Below are 18,925 nucleotides of genomic sequence, written 5' to 3' on the forward strand. Positions count from 1 at the left end.
TACATCATTGTTGCTCTGCATAAGCAAAGCAAGTGACAGTCAGGTATAGCAACAAACACCATCCTTTCAGCCCACGGCGCTGTGGTGTGGTCATGCAGCTTCAGGGAACCACGCCCCCAACACCCACATCCCCCTAGCCACTCCCCCTACCCACCCCTCGATCGAATCCCGACTCTCTACCACCGTTGTCTCACTAGCTACGGCCCCTTTTCCCTTGCCCCCCCAACCCACCCTCCCACCGCGTATATCCCCCTAGCCACTCCCCCTACTACCCCACACCGTCCTATCCCGAGCTGCTGCCCCTTTCCACACACACGCACGCACGCACGCACGCACGCACGCACACACACACACACACACACACACACACACACACACACACACACACACACACACACACACACACACACACACACACACACACACACACACACACACACACACACACACACACACACACACACACACACACACACACACGTACGTATGGGGCAGTGGTGGCCTAAAGGTTAGAGAAGCGAGCTTGTGACCGGAAGGTCGTCAGTTCAATCCCCGGGACCGGCAGGATCAATCTGGGTGGGGAAAGTGAAAAGGCAGCGCTTGCCCCTCCCTCATTACCACCACTGAGGTGCCCTTGAGCAAGGCCCTTAACCCCCAACTGCTCCAGTGGAGCTGCTCAGTGGCCAGCAGATCAGACTGTATTTGTACTGGTCAGCTTCCAGGTATGAATGTGTGTGTGAACTGTGAATGTGAACAGGGTGCTCCTGAAAAAGAGAGCATTGGGTTTAAATAAGCCCACACACACAAGTGCACAGAACCATCCAAAATGGACGTCAACCACCAGACTCCTCTGAGGGGCGGGGCCCACAGTTTCTACCCATGACAAACGCAGCCTTTAAAGCCGCCTACAGACGGTAAGATTTTAGCAATCGTATAATAAGTGTATAGCAGGCCGCACTGTGCGACGTTGGCTCTAACACACTTGGGGAGGACATCAGGTTTGATGCTGACACCTACTGTGGGCCACAGTGCTGTTGTCTGGTGTCAACATCGCAAGAATTGGGCCCTTGCAAAGTGGAATTTATGCAACACAGTCTCACAGAAAATTGTAAAATAGCAACGTTTGTGGACCGACGTTGCTATGTTACAATTGCGGCTCCAAAATTGTAAAATGGTAACGTTCTGAGATCTTAGGGTTAGGGTTAGGGTAGGGGGGAGGGGTTAGAAACGGAAAATCTCCCTAAACCACGGCCAAACCACGCCCACCCCTGGAGAAACCTACCTTACCATTCTACAACTTCGGAGCCGAAATTGTAACAGCAACGTGGTCCACAAACGTGGAGATCGGGTTGAATTTATGTGTATGGAAAAACATTCAACTCTACTAGCATTTAGCCATATATAGCGTATATACTGATATGATCATGCCACATTTCTATTGGTTGTTAGTAGATGTCATCGTCGCTGTCACCCCTACATTTGTCCCAGTCGGAATTTCTCCCAGACTATGACAACGGCCGTCTTTGAACCTCTCTCACTGGGGGTGAGAGAGGTTTTTGGAGCCACGACCAAAGAAATCTCCACCTTTCTTTTAGGGCTGGGTATTGGCAACGACCTCACGATACGATACGATACGATACGTATCACGATACATGGGTTACGATGCCAACAAGCTGTGTACCACCCAGGTAGTGTAATAATATGTACATCACTTTATATTGATAACTTAGTGGACAAATTGAGACCAAACTACTGAGTGTTGAGTGTCTTACTGAACGCACTGAAATAAAAAAGTATTCTTATTGTGTCACTGAACACACGGCTGTGCAAAAAAAATCGATGGCGATATATCACCATATTGTTCTGAAATATCGATACAGTATTGCGGAAAAAAGTATTGCGAATTTTGCGATATATTGCCGTATCGATTTTATTCCGTCCTCCTTTCTTTCACGCTGGTCATCTTTCATCTGCGACAGCCCAAAGTCACACAGTGTGTCAAAGGCTTTAGACCAGGTCAGGAAGAACTCACATGTAAGTTATTTCACAATATTACAATATCTAGTCTCATATCACAATATGGATATTATACGACATATGGTCCAGCCCATACTTGCAGGTGAGCTGGTTTCCCATACGCGTGAACTGTTTGAAGTTATCCCATTGTAGAGCAGTGCAGCGAGCATCTTCTGTGCTATACTGTGCCACTACATGTTGAACACAGGCTGAAAAGTAACTTGAGGTATTTGGTCTCAAACGTCACTCGTAGACGTGTTGAAAATGGCAAATCCTTTAAAGAGCACATTGCTTTTGTCAGGTGGAAACCTTGTGAGGAGAGAAATTACTCCTGTGCTCGTTAAATCAAATGTTTAATTAATGATTCATTTTATTTCATTTTTAATGGTTGTAAATTGGAAAAATCGCAGATGTTCTAAATTGTTGAAATATATTGGAGATGGAGCATTTGATCCTGAGCTGCATGCTGTGCCTGCTTCTGCCTGCAGGTGGAGACAGAAGGCTAGAAAATGAAGTCAATCAAAGGAGCAGGTTACTGTGAGAGCATCTAAACCCCCTCCTCTCCTCCTCTCCTCTCCTCTCTCCTTTCCTCTCCTACTCTCTCCCCTCCTCTTCTCTCTCCTTCTCTCCTACTCTCTGCTCTCCTCTCCTACTCTCTCCACTCCTCCTCCTCTCTCTCCTCCTTTCCTCTCCTCCTCTCTCCTCTCCTACTCTCTCCTTTCCTCTCCCACTCTCTTCTCCTTCCTACTCTCTCCTCTCCTCTCCTCCTCTCTCTCCTCTCCTTCCCTCTCATACTCCTCTCTCTCCTCTCCTTCCCTCTCCTACTCCTTCTTCTCCTCTCCTCTCCTACTCTCTTCTCCTCTCCTCTCCTACTCTTTCTCCTCTCACACTCTCCTCCTTTCCTCTCCTACTCTCTCCTCTCCTCTCCTACTCTCTCCTCTCCTCTCCTACTCTCCTCCTTTCCTCTCCTACTCTCACCTCTCCTCTCCTGCTCTCTCCTCTCCCCCTCTCTCATGTCCTTCCCTCTCCTACTCCCTCTTCTCCTCTCCTCTCCCACTCTCTCCTCCTTTCCTCTCCTATACTCTCACCTCTCCACTCCTGCTCTCTCTCTCCTCTCCTCTCCTACTCTCCTCATTTCATCTCCTACTTTCACCTCTCCTCTCCTGCTCTCTCCTCTCCTCTCCTCTCCACTCCTGCTCTCTCTCTCCTCTCTTCTCCTACTCTCTCCTCTCCTCTCCTACTCTCCTCATTTCGTCTCCTACTCTCATCTCTCCTCTCCTGCTCTCTCCTCTCCTCTCCTCTTTCATTCTCCTCTCCTCTCCTCTCCTCTCTTCTCCTCTCCTACTCTCTCCTCTCCTATTCTCCTCATTTCGTCTCCTACTCTCACCTCTCCTCTCCTCTTCTCTCCTCTCCTCTCCTCTCCTACTCTCTCCTCTCCTACTCTCCTCATTTCATCTCCTACTCTCACCTCTCTTCTCCTGCTCTCTCCTCTCCTAGTCTCCTCTCCTCCTATCCTCCTTTCCTCTCCTCTCCTCTCCTCCCTTCTCCTCTCCTACTCTCCTCATTTCGTCTCCTACTCTCACCTCTCCTCTCCTATACTCTCCTCTCCTCTCTCATCTCCCACTCTCATCTCTCTCCTCTCCTGTCTGTCTCTGCCTCAGGGAGTGGAGGAAACAGAAGGCTACAAAATGGAGTCAATAAAAGGAGCACGTTACTATGATACCATCTAATCCCTCTCTCTTCTCCTCTCCTTCTGCTCACTCTTGGAACATCCAATCAGAGTAAAGCAGGAACACCCTGCGAGACCACACACACACACACACGCACACGCACATGCACATGCACACACGCACGCACGCACACACACACACACACGCACACGCACACGCACACGCACACACACACACACACACACACACACACACACACACACACACACACACACACACACACACACACACACACACACACACACACACACACACACAGGGCTGGGTATCAGTACTCAATACTGTACAAGTACTGAAACTTCTCCAGTCAAATGATACCTGCTTTGGACCCTTTTTGTACACAGATGTAGAAAAAACACACACTATGGTTTTGCTCACAGCCAATCACCACAAGCATTCTTTGATTGAATGTGACGTGTGATTAGGGCGGGGCAATATAGCGATATTATATTGATATCATGATATGAGACTAGATATGGTCTTAGATTTTGGTAATGTATATCGTAAATCGTGATATGACACAAGTGTTGTCATCCTGGTTTTACAGTAAAGTGATGTAATTTTCTGAACTTACCGGACTGTTCTTGCCGTTCTATTAGTCATTATATCCACTCCAATATCTCGAATATCCAATCACTGATAATCATTTGATCAAAAATCTTATTGTGTAAATAAATTATTTTGTGAAAGCACCAATAGCCAGAGAAAACCCTGTCTTTGCATTTTATTTTGCTCACAATCTTGTTTTAATAAAAGTGCTTGTGACATCGCATGTGGCTTTCACGTACAACTGACAATTTAGCCCACTTTGTAGAAAATATTGAGATATACTGTGTATCGCCATTCAGCCAAACAATAGAGACACTGCGGAGTGCGGCATCATTCAGAAACCACGCCCAAAACGGGGGAAAACACAAACTCCCCCCCAATCCTGGCGTTCTCCTATGTCGCGTGCATGGTCGGGTGTTGCACACAAAGATCATATATATGGAAGATGAACACTCCAACTTACTTAATTGACAGCAACGTCCATATTTTTCTTCTCTTCCAATTCTCAATGGCTTCCTTGTTTGCTCAGGAGTACAATTTTTTTTTAACTTGCGATGTTTTACATTGTTGTCTGCGCAGCCCACCACACAACAGCTTTTAGCTATGTTTAATTCTAGGAAAATGACGCTGGTGTGTGGAAGTGAACGGAGAGCTTTCCCCCGTGATGGGCGTGGCCTATTTCATGCAGTGTCTCTATACAGAGATATGATTTTGGTCCATATTGCCCAGCCCTACGTGTGATTGGCGCACTACCGCAGCAGCTACAACCCACACAGTCTGTGGTGGCAAAGTGACAGAGTCGACAGTTCAGCGTGTTGAGATGCCACCAAACCATTCAACAGTATGGCTATCCACCTTATTTTTGGCGGCCATTTTTGCCTGATCTGCTGATGGGTGCTTCTTCCGGTGTGATCCTCCCAGCCTTGTTGCTGACAGCTTGACACCCGTCTGGGCGAACGGAGCAAATCACTAATCAGGTCCAGCTTGGCAAAAATCTCGTCGATAAATATCCCTTTAAGAGCGCAGTGCATTCATGGGTAATCGCCTGCTGTGGCCAATATTAACCATTTCGAGTAACACTGTTTCCATACGGATCACCGGCGTTAGTTTGTTGTTCATAACGTGGCTATATTCATAACGTTTTCTATCTCGGATACGTTATTTCGAATCGCACATAGGTTACGCCAAACCCCACATAGGTTACGCCTCGAATCCCACATAAGTTACGCTAAAACGCACATACTTTACGCCTCGAATCGCACATAGGTTACGCTAAAACCACCACCGCAAAGCGTGTGGGTTTCAGGACGAAACAGACTCGAGCCACTAACGTCATCTTAAGAGCACATTACATCCAGGCATATTCCTGGAATGCAAGTTTAACTAAACAGTTACATGTCCTCTGCATTCTACATAAAATTAAGATATTACAGGTTGTTTTATTTTGTATGTTACATACTTATTGACCAAGTTATGTTCAATTCAGCCAGGGTACAAGAGACTGAGTGTAGGCAGCCATCTTTTCAAATCAAGTAGAATACATTAGGAAATGGCAAGCTGCAGCAATAGTCACGTTAAACCGGACCTTGTACGCACAACTATAAGGACCGCGCCGCGGATATATGCCTCAGCCAACAAGTGAGCAGTCGATGCCCTGTGCACAGTGCTGTTACAAAATGTTGTTGTACAGCTGTGGAATGAAAATAATATTATATGTAAGGGATAATGTATACTGAGCCGGTGATTACTGTGGAAATAATGACCGACAGGTGAAGGATTGAGCCCGACGCGCAGCGGAGGGCTTAATATTCACCTGAAGGTCATTATTTCCAGTAATCACCGGCTCAGTATACATTATCCCGCTTAGAACACGGCCTACAACTAAATCATTCAATAATCTGACAAAAATAATTATTCAAATAGATTTTTTAATAGCGTTTTCAACACAAAGCGGTTTCATTCGTAATTGGCACACAAGACACCACAGCTGCAACTGGTTGGCCTAATTAGTAGCGTCTGCGGACAAAATGCTCTTACCAACTGATTAATCCAGGTGTGGCAGAGCAGCGGTCGGTTGTCGAGAAATAATGACCGGTGAATATTGTTGATTGACCAATCAGAATCGAGTATTCGAGAGAGACGTGTTCTAATATATTATGTTCTATTGAGTGGAAATCTTTTTCTTCTTTCTGCCTCTCCATGACAAACTGCAGTCGTCCTTCCTCTCCTCCTCGCCTCGCTCTGTCTCTCCCTCTTCCTGCTCCGCCCCCCAGCCTCTTCCTGCTCCGCCCCCAGCCTCGGCCTTATCTCCCCTCCCCTAACCTTTCTCATTAAGGAGAGAGAGAGAGAGAGATGGAGATGGAGGGATGGAGGGGAAGAGAGGAGAGAGATGGATGGGGGCAGAAGGGGAATGGAGGCGGTGCTATTTTTAGACAGGCTGCATCATCCCTCCCTCCCTCCTCCCTCTCTCCCTCCTGCCTCTCTCATCTCTCTCTCCTCCCTTCCTCCCTCCTATCTCCTCCCTCCCTCCCTCCTATCTCCTCCCTCCCTCCTCTCTCCTCCCTCCCTCCCTCCTCCCTCCCTCCTCTCTCCTCCCTCTCTCCCTCTCTCCTCCCTCCTCCCTCCCTCCTCTCTCCTCCCTCCTCCTCTCTCCCTCCTCCCTCCCTCCTCCCTCCCTCCCTCCTCTCTCTCTCCTCCGTCCCTCCTCCCTCCTCTCTCCCTCCTATTTCCTCCCTCCCTCCCTCCCTCCTCTCTCTCTCCTACGTCCCTCCTCCCTCCCTCCCTCCTCTCTCTCTCCTCCGTCCCTCCTCCCTCTCTCCCTCCTATTTCCTCCCTCCCTCCCTCCCTCCTCTCTCCCTCCTCCCTCCCTCCCTCCCTCCTCTCTCTCTCCTCCGTCCCTCCTCCCTCCTCTCTCCCTCCTATTTCCTCCCTCCCTCCTCTCTCTCTCCTCCCTCCCTCCTCTCTCCCTCCTCCCTCCGCTCATCTTCTTTCGTCTCCCTCATTATTGGCCCTGCTTCTGCCCACGGGGGATCTTGAGAAAACGAGCGCGGTCAAATGCACACACACACACACACACACACACACACACACAGGACGTAGCACGTGGGAGGATCACGCTTCCCCCCAGTACCCCCCCCCCCCCCCCCCCCCTTTCCCCGAACAGGCGCCCCGATCGACCAGAGGAGGCAGTAGTGCAGCAACCAGGACACACTGTATGGATGCCAGATTTGTATTCCTACAGTAGAACCCGCCTGGACTCATTTGATTGGTCGCCGCAACTGCTTCTTCCTGAAAACGTGCGGCAGGTAAAAAAAATGTGGGTTAAGATTAGGGTTGTGGGGGGGGGGGGGTTCAGCTCAGGGTGTGCTTGGTCATGTGGCTTAATGGTTAAGGCACTTGCCTTAGAAATCTGGCTACTGGGGTTTGATTCCTGGTCAAACCACACACATGTTTAAAGTCGAGGTGAACCGGAACGGAATGCACTAGCATGAGCGTCGGAGACTGAAAACAAATTGAGAGGCGGACCATATACGGTGTCGATGATTTGATTTGACAATTCATGTCGACTGGCTTTGGCATTGGTCAATCATGTCGTGTTCCACCCCCAAATCGAGTGGGATTCAGCGTGTTGTCGTGCTACGCGAGTGGGATCCGCGGAGTACCAGGCAGCCACCTGCTTCGTGCGGAGCGAGCGGACAATCCGATGCATGGGTGCTGCCCGCCCGCCTGGAATCTCCGAGGGGCGACCCCTGACAACCACGCTCTCAAGCGCGCGCCTTTAACGCTATTTCTGTAAATACGATATTCCTGGAATGCGCGTTTTAATGAGTCAGTTACATTTCTTTGCATTCCTAGAGATTATAGTTTTAGTTTTTTGTTCATGTTTCTAACAATTGGCCAAGTTAGTAGTCAGTTAAAAAAAAAAAAAAAAAAAAAAAAAAAAAAAGTTAGTAGTCAGTTTATGGGATAGGAATTCTGCCAGATGACGGGCACTAGGCGCCATTTTCTACTTCCTTTGGAAGAGAAAGTTATCCTGAAATGAAGATTTGATTGACAGCTGCATGTCGTGATATGATTGGTTGAAATGGGGTAGAAATTTGATAGTACTAGGTGACGTCAGCAAACTGTACATTACTGATAGCAATGAAATCTTGAAAAATGAACTTTTGATGTGAAAAAGTGTGAAAAAATAAAGAAATTAGATTTTTGTGATTTTTTTTTGCATACATTATTAAATAGGTGCACTGCATACCCAGGTATTTGAACTAAAAGAAAAGAAAAGTCATTTTCATGGTACATGGTTATGGTTTGGGTATGGTCATGTTTAAATAAGAAAAGCCTAACCTTAACCAGGTAAGGCTTAACTAGGAAACACGGGGGTTTGAACCTGCGCCTCTCGCGCTTGTAGGCAGGGAATCTCCCGCTGTCCTACCCAGACGCCCTGCCTGGCACAGCGAGACCTGTTAGGCCTGCTGGGCTTTAGTGGTGTGACACAGATAGACTTCTGATGCTCTCCAGAGAGCAGATCCACAGGGAAATCAACTCACTCACTGGACACACACACACACACACACACACACACACACACACACACACACACACATACGCGCGCGCGCACACACACACACACACATACACAAAAACCCGTACTTGAAATAAGGATTGGTTTCGGCATGACCTAGCTGATGGGGTTTGAAAACACGCAACGTCTTCAGGGTCACAATTGTATTTGCCGTCACATGGTTGAGGTCAGATTGAATTTACTCTGCTGTCTCAGACATGCTGCTAAAGCAGGTCATGTTCTTCACAGACTATCTGCTGTCTCAGACATGCTGCTAAAGCAGGACATGTTCTTCACAGACTATCTGCTGTCTCAGACATGCTGCTAAAGCAGGACATGTTCTTCACAGACTATCTGCTGTCTCAGACATGCTGCTAAAGCAGGACATGTTCTTCACAGACTATCTGCTGTCTCAGACATGCTGCTAAAGCAGGACATGTTCTTCACAGACTATCTGCTGTCTCAGACATGCTGCTAAAGCAGGACATGTTCTTCACAGACTATCTGCTGTCTCAGACATGCTGCTAAAGCAGGACATGTTCTTCACAGACTATCTGCTGTCTCAGACATGCTGCTAAAGCAGGTCATGTTCTTCACAGACTATCTGCTGTCTCAGACATGCTGCTAAAGCAGGTCATGTTCTTCACAGACTATCTGCTGTCTCAGACATGCTGCTAAAGCAGGACATGTTCTTCACAGACTATCTGCTGTCTCAGACATGCTGCTAAAGCAGGACATGTTCTTCACAGACTATCTGCTGTCTCAGACATGCTGCTAAAGCAGGACATGTTCTTCACAGACTATCTGCTGTCTCAGACATGCTGCTAAAGCAGGTCATGTTCTTCACAGACTATCTGCTGTCTCAGACATGCTGCTAAAGCAGGACATGTTCTTCACAGACTATATCTGCGGTTTCAGTTGGGTCCCATAATTTATGCATGGCTGATGTACTCACACACATATGGTAAGTACTGAAAAATTATTCTTATTGAGGAAGTAGGTAAAATACTTTAAAACAGTTCAGTTATTTGTTTAATGTTTATAATGACTTTTAAGAATAATAATGATATTTTTTTTGTTTCCCTGTCACAAAAGGGGTAATTAAAAATATCGGTATGGATATCGGCCAAATTGTTATTTTAACACGTTCACTGCCATTGGCGAGTCAACTCGTCAAGCAGAAACCAACGGTTGACTGCCAATGGCGAGTCAACTCGTCCAAAAAAATATTATATATTTTTTGACGGTGGGACGTTGATCTAACCCTTTTACATCTCCTACATAAATATGGGAGCCACCGAACGTGTACAACCCATTCCACCGACCCACTAAGTGGCGACAGTGCTCTCCAGACTAGAAAAAGCCGAGCCAAAACTGCAGGGGAACGCGCGAGGAAACCATTCTCATACTGTAAAATGGATTGGCGAAAACGCTTTCGCTTTCGCGCATTATCGCGCTGGGAGCTGGCGGTGGGGGATTGCAAATTTGCATAATAGATTATGGGTGCAACACACTTTGAAACACTGGCAGAAAGCCCACAATCGCACGCAGCTTCATTCCAGCTGAGCTCACAACTAGGGATGCATCGATTATAAATTTTGATGTACGATTATAGTCTGAGAAAAAACCACGATTATCACGGTTTCACGATTATTGTTATAAAAATCACGACGTATAAAAATCACATGAGCATTCTCTAAATAGAGGTTTTATTGTATTTCCCCCACAATCTTAACAGTTGCTGCCTTCCGGAATACTAATGCACGATATGGATTTTTACAGCCGATAGTATAGGCCTACGCTAACCGATAAATATTCTCCTAGCCAATAACCGATACGATAAACATACTATGTTACTTTTTTCACATTTTTGTATTTAAAAAAATAAGTTCTTAACCTGTATTTTATGCACACCTGGGATTAAAAAAGAAGAAAGGGCAGATGTAGTGAGCAAAGATGGATGATTTAATATTCCATGGCTCTGACCTAAACAAATCTAACTGACATCACTATTGTGAACATTTCTGATATAATATGATTGTATTAGTAATGTGTATCACTCAATAGTCAATACAAAAAATATTTTATTATTATTTTATAGAAGCGAAAGCCTATAGCTGCTTAGTCTGCAGAAAAAAACACAAAAGGCATAGTAACTTAGACTCTTATTGGCATGTTACTGGCAACTAAATGTGCCGTCTGAATGTTGCATTGGGGTCAGTTCTATTGAAGTGATGATGGGGCAGGCATGGAAAGCCTCACTATAAGCCATCATGTGTCGTTTCACTTTTTACTGGAAAATGCTCCTCTAGATTAAAGAAAGGACACTCTGTGGTGTTGACTGGTGTTTGTTATGTAAATGTGCGCATTTGTTTTCCTTGTCTCAGTCAGATCAGGACTGCCAAGCAGCTAGCTACGTTAGCTTCACGTTATTAGGCCTACATGTAACGTTAGCGGGTTGCTTTTGGAGTTGACACAAACCCTTGGTTTGTTTTCGTGTAAAGCATGAGGTTCTCTATGGTTTAGGCCAGCGCTGGGAGCATGAAGTGCTTTAAATGCGGGGATGTTTGGTCACAACGAGCTTGAGGAACTATGTACGCTAGGCCATGGCCAGCTAGCTAACATTAGCCACAACAGCTAACGTTAACGTCAATGACTGTATGTTAACGCTAAACAAATCCGCTGCCTCCTCTCCACGTTTGGTTTAACGTAACACCAGCTCAGACTTTCCCCTCATCTCAGAAACCTTGCGGGACATGTATTGCAACATTTATTTTGGTGCTGGCGTCCATGGCTAGGCTACAGACTGGCTACTACTGTGAGACATGGCAGCTGCCTGTGTTTGGTGCCTCCGCTAAATAGTCCGTGCGGAAACGAAGCGAGAGAGACAGGTAAGGTTCCTCTCCTTCCAGCGCCGTCTGCGCCGCATGGGAGTTTAAACTGACGGACTGTTGTGAAACAAAACACTCGGTGTAGCGGAGCCTCTGCAGTTATATAACCGTGACGTTTTAAATCGCGGTTAATAGTCAAACCGGTTAACCCCTGCATCCCTACTCACAACCGAAACGAACGAGCCCCATGCAGACTCGCCCAAAGAGCAGCCGCCAGCAGCCAGGCAGCACAGACAGGCAGAGCCTCGCTTGTACCGCTGCAGCCACGGAGGGAGGAGAACACACACGGAGGGAGGAGTTTGAAGGAGAGGGGGGTTTCCTGCTGCTATGGAGGAAATTACTGTTCAAAACTATTGTTTAGATGTCTGACGTCTTACGCCAAAAATAAATGGTTAAAGTGACTGTTCTATCGAATTTCACAAAAAGCCATTTATCTCAGCTTAAATTTTCAGACGTTGAAACCATGCTGTATTCAACTGCTAATGTCTACATAACTACTAACTCTACAAACTAACTCTTTTAGACAGAGAAAGCACACATTCTATTAGTTCTTTTGAGATATTTTGTGTTCACAAAATCTTAGCAGAAAAGAATCCTCAGCTCTTGAAAGATGAGCCAGAATCCTCAAAAAAAAAACGTGGCAGAAGCTACCTACAGTATTGAAAAAACGGCTGGCAGTGAATGTGTTAAACATTGGTATCATATTGCCCGAGCATTTGAATTTCCCCACCGGGACAATAAAGCATAACTGAACTGAACCCCTAATTTAATCCACACTAGGGCCACAGACCCCCATTTGAGAGTATTTCTATTGCTAGATATGATTTTTTCCAGAATTCCAATGTGTAGGTGGAGAGATAACACGTCGGTGACATTAATCAATAGATTCTTATACTGTACCTGCGACTAGTTGTTGAAACTTCTGAAATAATGTGAAAAAATGCTCAAATCCAACAATTCATCAGTTTGCTGGGGAGCCCCAGGAACCCCTTCAAGGACCACTGGTGGAGGCATGAAATATAGTGCCCCCCCCCCTTCCCGGGTTCAGTTCAGTAAGGATTCATATTCACAAATTTTGGCTTGTGCACATTTCTAGAATTTTACACTATCACATCTCTCTGCTCCGATTTCTGCTCAAGTTTGTTTATAAAATTACTTTGATTACATTTTGTAAACAAAAACAAAAAAAACAAGCCCCCCCCCAAAAAAATCTAATAACCAATGGTGTAGCCTAAGGGCCTGTGTCCACCTAGCGTCTTTTCATCAGCTCCGGCGTCTATTTTCAATTGTTTCCAATGGGGGGAGAGCGTATGCGGGCGCACACGGACGTCTAGGGACGCTCCCAGCTGAAAATATTTTAAATTTTCAGAAAGATGCTGGTGTTGGGTGCTCCTTTTCTGGCAACTAATCATATGGAAAAACTATCGCAACAGAGACAGAAAGGCTCAATTGTGGGAGCAGATCGGCTAGACACTTAATATTTCTGGTGAGTGTTGAGCTAAATCACTGTATGTGTGTTGTTTGCTAATGTTAGCTGTCAGCTATCAAGCTACTACCGCACTGAGCTAACGTTAGTTTCAGACTGCTTCCTTGTTATATTGTGCGCCGAGATCAGTGCTTCCCAGCGTACTTCCAGCGTTTAACGTCGGAAAAAGACGCTAGGTGGACACAGGCCCTAAGGAAATTTGCAAAACATGAAAGCGGATGAATGCTTTTTATACGCTGATAATCAGTTTATATTTTGCAGGTTTTCTTCAACTCCACATATGAGCATTGAGAAGGGGAGCATGTGATACGTGTTCATATGAAACTCTTTCCCACCCTCCCCCTGTCTTTTCCTCTGCTTCCCTCCATATCTGGCTCCTTTAGGTGTGTGTGTGTGTGTGTGTGTGTGTGTGTGTGTGTGTCTGTCTGTGTGTGTGTGTGTGTGTGTGTGTGTGTCTGTCTGTGTGTGTGTGTGTGTGTGTGTGTGTCTGTGTGTGTGTGTGTGTGTGTGTGTGTGTGTGTCTGTGTGTGTGTGTGTGTGTGTGTGTGTGTGTCTGTGTGTGTGTGTGTGTGTGTGTGTGTGTGTGTGTGTGTGTGTGTGTACATGCGCGTGTGTGTGTGTGTGTGTGTGTGTGTGTGTGTGTGTGTGTGTGTGTGTGTGTGTGTGTGTGTGTGTGTGTGTGCGCGAGTGTGTGTGCGGCCCTCTGATCCGTAGACAGATCACAAGGCTCCGGGCGGAGAAGGCAGGCATTGTGGAGGACGCCGCGTGGGTAGCCTGATCTTGTGACCATCAGACGGTCACTTACAATTTGCACATTAAGGACGCTGATAGCGAAAAGTATCCATGTGTGTGTGTGTGTGTGTGTGTGTGTGTGTGTGTGTGTGTGTGAAATGTGTGCACAAGTGTGTGTGTGTGTATGTGTGTGTGTGTGTGTGTGTGTGTGTGTGTGTGTGTGTGTGTGTGTGTGTGTGTGTGTGAAATGTGTGCACATGTGTGTGTGTGTGTGTGTGTGTGTGTGTGTGTGTGTGTGTGTGTGTGTGTGTGTGTGTGTGCGTGTGTGTGTGTGTGTGTCTGTGAAAAATGTGTGCATGCATGCATGTGTGAATGTGTGCTTCCTTCAGAATCTCCCTCTCTCTCGTTCTAAATCCATAAATCAGAGTGTTTGCTTTCTGATGGTCTCCACACATAACACACACACACACACACACACACACACACACACATACACGCACGCACGCACGCACGCACGCACACACACACACACACACACACACACACACACACACACACACACACACACACACACACACACACACACAAAGAAATATAAATAGTCAACCGGGTCTCATGGCACTTTGTGTGCATGGACATGATTTGTCCTTTTTGTCCCCATGACCCTCTGCATGACTTTCAAAGCAAAGTATTTCATTAGGACGTGCTGCACTAAGATACAAAACGTATTTCATTAGGACGTGCTGCACTGAGATACAAATGGTGGCAGACGGGCGTAAACGTCTGCCTTCAATGAAGAGGCGCGGGGATCGATTCCCAGCTTTTCAACCCGTAAGACGAAGCCACATTTACATATTTAACTCATGTTTTTCTCAGTGAACCGCGTGACCACGCCCTAATTTGCCTCACCACAACCGTAACACATAATTCAACGTTTTCAAAGTCATGGTGGAGGAAGTGGAAGCAGGCTGCGGGGATAAGCTCTACTATTGGCTCCGACCAGTCAAAATCAATAGGGCTGCAACTTATTTTCAGAATCGATTCATCTGTCGATTATTTTCTTGAGTAATCGAAAATGTCAGAAAATGGCTGCAAATGATGATCAGTGTTTCCCAAAGCCCAAGATGATGCCCTCAAATGTCACAACAACTCAAAGGTAATATCAGTTTACCGTCTGTCATACAGGAGTAAAGAAACCAGAAGATATTCACATTTAAGAAGCTGGAATCAGATACTTTTGACCTTTTCTCTTAAAAATGTACTCAAAACGATTAATCGATTATCAAAATAGTTGTCGATTAATTTTGTGTCGATGGATTAATTGTTGCAGCTCTAGGAATCAACAACAATACTAGCTAGCAAGCTACACGCTGAAAATGGCAAGTTTTGACGAAGATTAGGATTTGTGCAATAAAGCAGTGCTGCTTGGTGCTTTCGGTGGATGGTTGTCAAGACAACAGAGCCTTTTTTCCCCGCTAGACCAGAGGGAGAGTAAGAGCAGCCAGACTCTCTCCTGACCTCTGCTGGTACAGCGCAGAACTGAGATAAACTGGCAAGCGAGACTAATACTTCTACATTACCAAACCTTTGTGTGACTGTGACAGTGTGTGTCCTCCATCCCAAGCATATAGAAATATACAATGCAGCTCAACTGAAATAATGGCTCAAATTCTGTTGTTTTCCATTCATACAGAGATCGCATGGTGAATTTTAGATTTTGGGTGAACTGTTTCTTTAAGACATTGTGCTAATTTCACAAAAATTCAAAAGACTGCAGGAGCTGCCTGGATTGATGTTATGCTGCCAAGCATCAAACAAGCTGTTTGTTCTGCAGTCAAAGGGTTTAAAGAGAAAGTATCTTATTGTTTGTAGTTTAACAAGCTGCTCTCCTCAAAAGAACAGTTAAAGCAGTGCTTTGGGGCACACTGTCTCCATCGGCCTTCTGAACTACAAACAATGAGTTTCATTCCCTCTCTTGCTCATCCATTTATCTTGCCTGAAAATGTGCTTTGTCGCTGATGCAGTGCTGCACTGGTTATGTCTTCCCACGCTTTACGCTTATCTGGAGCTATAAGGCCACTGCTTCCACTGCCCACGCTGCCCAGAGGCTAGTCACAACCGCTTCTTACCGCTCAGCTGATACACTACATTAGCTATGCTAACTACGTTACTGCATGCTGTCTCAACGCCACGCCCATCAGAGTTCTTACCGCTGATACACTACGTTAGCTACGCTAACTACGTTACTGCATGCTGTCTCAACGCCAGGCCCATCAGAGTTCTTACAGTTGATACACTATGTTAGCTACGCTAACTACGTTACTGCATGCTGTCTCAACGCCAGGCCCATCAGAGTTCTTACCGCTGATACACTACGTTAGCTATGCTAACTACGTTACTGCATGCTGTCTCAACGCCACGCCCATCAGAGTTCTTACCGCTGATACACTACGTTAGCTATGCTAACTACGTTACTGCATGCTGTCACAACGCCACGCCCATCAGAGTTCTTACCGCTGATACACTACGTTAGCTATGCTAACTACGTTACTGCATGCTGTCTCAACGCCACGCCCATCAGAGTTCTTACCGCTGATACACTACGTTAGCTACGCTAACTACGTTACTGCATGCTGTCTCAACGCCACGCCCATCAGAGTTCTTACCGCTGATACACTACGTTAGCTACGCTAACTACGTTACTGCATGCTGTCTCAACGCCAGGCCCATCAGAGTTCTTACAGTTGATACACTATGTTAGCTACGCTAACTACGTTACTGCATGCTGTCTCAACGCCAGGCCCATCAGAGTTCTTACAGTTGATACACTACGTTAGCTACACTAACTACATTACTGCCTGCTGTCACAACGCCACGCCCATCAGAGTTCTTACCACTGATACACTACGTTAGCTACGCTAACTACGTTACTGCATGCTGTCACAACGCCACGCCCATCAGAGTTCTTACCGCTGATACACTACGTTAGCTACGCTAACTACGTTACTGCATGCTGTCTCAACGCCAGGCCCATCAGAGTTCTTACAGTTGATACACTATGTTAGCTACGCTAACTACGTTACTGCATGCTGTCTCAACGCCAGGCCCATCAGAGTTCTTACAGTTGATACACTACGTTAGCTACACTAACTACATTACTGCCTGCTGTCACAACGCCACGCCCATCAGAGTTCTTACCACTGATACACTACGTTAGCTACGCTAACTACGTTACTGCATGCTGTCACAACGCCACGCCCATCAGAGTTCTTACCGCTGATACACTACGTTAGCTACGCTAACTACGTTACTGCATGCTGTCACAACGCCACGCCCATCAGAGTTCTTACCGCTGATACACTATGTTAGCTACGCTAACTCCGTTACTGCATGCTGTCACAACGCCACGCCCATGAGAGTTCTTACCGCTGATACACTACGTTAGCTACGCTAACTACATTACTGCCTGCTGTCACAACGGCAGGCCCATCAGAGTTCTTACCGCTGATACACTACGTTAGCTACGCTAACTACGTTACTGCATGCTGTCTCAACGCCAGGCCCATGAGAGTTCTTACCACTGATACACTACGTTACTGCATGCTGTCTCAACGCCAGGCCCATGAGAGTTCTTACCACTGATACACTACGTTAGCTACGCTAACTACGTTACTGCATGCTGTCTCAACGCCAGGCCCATCAGAGTTCTTAACACTGATACACTACGTTAGCTACGCTAACTACGTTATTGCATGCTGTCTCAACGCCAGGCCCATCAGAGTTCTTAACACTGATACACTACGTTAGCTACGCTAACTACGTTACTGCATGCTGTCTCAACGCCAGGCCCATCAGAGTTCTTACCGTTGATACACTATGTTAGCTACGCTAACTACGTTACTGCATGCTGTTTTAACGCCAGGCCCATGAGAGTTCTTACCACTGATACGCTACGTTAGCTACGCTAACTACGTTACTGCATGCTGTTTTAACGCCAGGCCCATGAGAGTTCTTAACACTGATACACTACGTTAGCTACGCTAACTACGTTACTGCATGCTGTCTCAACGCCAGGTCCATGAGAGTTCTTAACACTGATACACTACGTTAGCTACGCTAACTACATTACCGCATGCTGTCTCAACGCCAGGTCCATGAGAGTTCTTAACACTGATACACTACGTTAGCTACGCTAACTACGTTACTGCATGCTGTCTCAACGCCAGGTCCATGAGAGTTCTTAACACTGATACACTACGTTAGCTACGCTAACTACATTACCGCATGCTGTCTCAACGCCAGGTCCATGAGAGTTCTTACCACTGAAACACTACGTTAGCTACGCTAACTACGTTACTGCATGCTGTCTCAACGCCAGGTCCATGAGAGCTCTTACCACTGATACACTACGTTAGCTACGCTAACTACGTTACCGCATGCTGTCTCAACGCCAGGTCCATGAGAGTTCTTACCGCTGATACACTATGTTAGCTACGCTAACTACGTTATTGCATGCTGTCTCAAGGCCAGGTCCATGAGAGTTCTTACCACTGATACACTATGTTAGCTACGCTAACTACGTTTTTGCTTGCTGTCTCAATGCCAGGTCCATGAGAGTTCGTAACACTGATACACTATGTTAGCTACGCTAACTACGTTACTGCATGCTGTCTCAACGTCAGGTCCATGAGAGTTCTTACCACTGATACACCATGGGCGTCATGCAAGCCAAAATTCTGAGGGGGGGCGACAGTCCGTGGCGACCAAAGGTCCCCGGCTAAAAGAATTTGGCGGCGAACTAAGGTTTGAATAGAACTGCAAGTAACAATACTTGTACTTGAATACTCTGCGTGGTGAAAACCATGTCCATAGAAACACACTGAAGCACTTTCCTGTTTTGAGCCACTATTGAAAGAAACCAAGAACAAAATGACAGAATGGCTGCAGTGAATGAGAATAG

The 18,925-nt window shown here is 46.3% G+C and overlaps 1 protein-coding gene across 2 annotated transcripts in view; it reads right to left on the bottom strand.

The window, feature by feature from the left end:
* syngr1b (synaptogyrin 1b) overlaps window positions 1-18,925 on the bottom strand; it is a gene marked incomplete at its 3' end in the record, with an annotated part of 44,886 nt that overhangs the window by 14,661 nt on the left and 11,300 nt on the right. The window lies entirely within an intron of this gene.

Source organism: Poromitra crassiceps (assembly GCF_964638095.1).
Source record: "Poromitra crassiceps genome assembly, chromosome: 4".
Taxonomy (NCBI): domain Eukaryota; kingdom Metazoa; phylum Chordata; class Actinopteri; order Beryciformes; family Melamphaidae; genus Poromitra; species Poromitra crassiceps.